Below are 2262 nucleotides of genomic sequence, written 5' to 3' on the forward strand. Positions count from 1 at the left end.
TACCGGACCACTTACAGCGCCGGTGTTAACGCTATAAAATAAACGCCCTCTTTCGTGGTATCACCCATGGAGGGATTTCTTTTTTTTAAATGGGTTCATTTTTCAGGGGGATACAAAGTGAGGGGGTCCTAATTTTAGTATTTACATGTTTACAAGAGCGATTTTCTGTTTTCCTTCCATTGAAGCGGGCAGCTTTCAAACGGAAATAAAACACTTTTTTAATATAAGTTGCTGCTTTGACATGATCACAGAACTGCCAAAACATATGTACAAAAATAAAAATACTAGACAAAGTGAATCACAGCAACGTCATCAGCTGGTGTAACGCTGAACTGATGCGTTGAAGCTAACAGTAGCTGAGTCAAGAAGCTACAAACACTGAAGAGAAGGAGAGCTGCCATAGATACAGTTGCAGCCAAGCATGATTTAATGTTACACAATACAGTTTTACCAAGTTGCTCAAAATCTAAACTGGTATTCTTGTGCATACAAGGTGTAAAGTTTACCTTCGACCAAACGCCCCCCAAAGACATCCCAGCGCCCCCCTTTTGTAAAAAAACCCCTGCCGTCCTAAAACATGCAGATCACCTCAAATGAAATCACTGATGCTAGCTTATGTCATAAGTAATTATCATTGGGGTTAATCTGGTTGTGAGTTTATAATCAGTAAAAAGAAACTGCAAACAAACACTACAAGGCAAAATGATGGCCTTGACATAGGCACTGACTTGAATTGTGCATACAGTAACTGCTTACTGTTTTGGCATTCTTCTTGTCATTTTCTCGGAATGGGATCGTTTGACATTCTTGCTGACATAGATGAAGTACACGATGAAATGGAACTTGCCACTGACAATTTCTGCAAACAGTAAGTGTTATTTATTTTTTGCATCTCAAACCACAAGAGGATTCTTTGCTCTTAGAAAAGAAGGTCCAGTTGCAAAAACAACCTCCACCAAGTATTCACATTTAAATACTTGGTGATCCATTGACCACTCAGCACTTCCTAATGCTCCGCATTGATTGCGTCAGGGTCATTCGCATAGTCGTTGGAAGTCCATTGTCTACTCCACTGAAACTTTGCTGAAAAGAAGGTGGAACTTGTTTGAAATGGCTGCACTCAGGATATAAGATGCACATCCCTGAGGAATCTAATACATGCAGGTCACCTCAAATGGAATCACTGGTGTTAACTTATGTCATAAGTACTTCTCTTTAGGGTTAATCTGGTTGTAAATTTATCATCAGTAAAACAAAACTGCAAACAAACACTACAAGGCAAAAATATGACCTTGACATAGGCACAGACTTGAATTGTGCATAGAGTAAGTTCTTACTGTTTTGGCATTCTTCTTGTCATTTTCTTGGAATGGGATCTCTTGACATTCTTGCTGACATAGATGAAGAACACAATGAAAAGGAACAGAAATTGCCACTGACAATTTCTGCAAACAGTAACTGTGATTTATTTTTTGCATCTCAATCCACAAGAGGATTCATTGCTCTTAGAAAAGAAGGTCCAGTTGCAAAAACAACCTCCACCAAGTATTCACATTTAAAGCTGATTGAACAAATCTGCTGTGAACATTCAAGTTGTATTTTTGACCCAGTCACTTTTGGACCACCTCAAATGATGCACTCATGGCTTCTTGCTATATCCAAGTGTTTCTTTTGGGGTTGTCTGAATCTGTGACTTTATTCTCATAAAGACACAACAGAAAACATCCATTCTGTACTTGCTTCATAACATAGTGATTCCAATGCTGTTGATAATTAAAATGCACATTTGAGCTGGCACATGTGAAGGTATTCAAATGACTGATTTTTAAAAAGTATAATTCAAATCCTGTATTTATTTTTCTCTTAGAAAAGAAGGTCCAGTTGCAAAAACAACCTCCACCAAGTATTCACATTTAAATCTGATTGACCACTCAGCACTTCTTAATGCTCCGCATTGATTGCGTCAGGGTCATTCGCATAGTCGTTGGAAGTCCATTGTCTACTCCACTGAAACTGCTGAAAAGAAGGTGGAGCTTGTTTGATATGGCTGCACTCAGGATATAAGATGCACATCACTGAGGAATCTAAATACATGCAGGTCACCTCAAATGGAATCACTGGTGTTAACTTATGTCATAAGTGCTTCGCTTTTGGGGTAATCCTGCTTGTAAGTTTGTCATCAACAAGAAGAAACTGCAAACAAACACTGGAAGGCAAAAAAGATTACCTTAACACAGGCACTGACTTGATTTCTGTATACAG

The sequence above is a fragment of the Poecilia latipinna genome, unplaced genomic scaffold (assembly GCF_001443285.1).
Source record: "Poecilia latipinna isolate Pla-1442-1.1 unplaced genomic scaffold, P_latipinna-1.0 Scaffold2130, whole genome shotgun sequence".
NCBI classification, from domain to species: domain Eukaryota; kingdom Metazoa; phylum Chordata; class Actinopteri; order Cyprinodontiformes; family Poeciliidae; genus Poecilia; species Poecilia latipinna.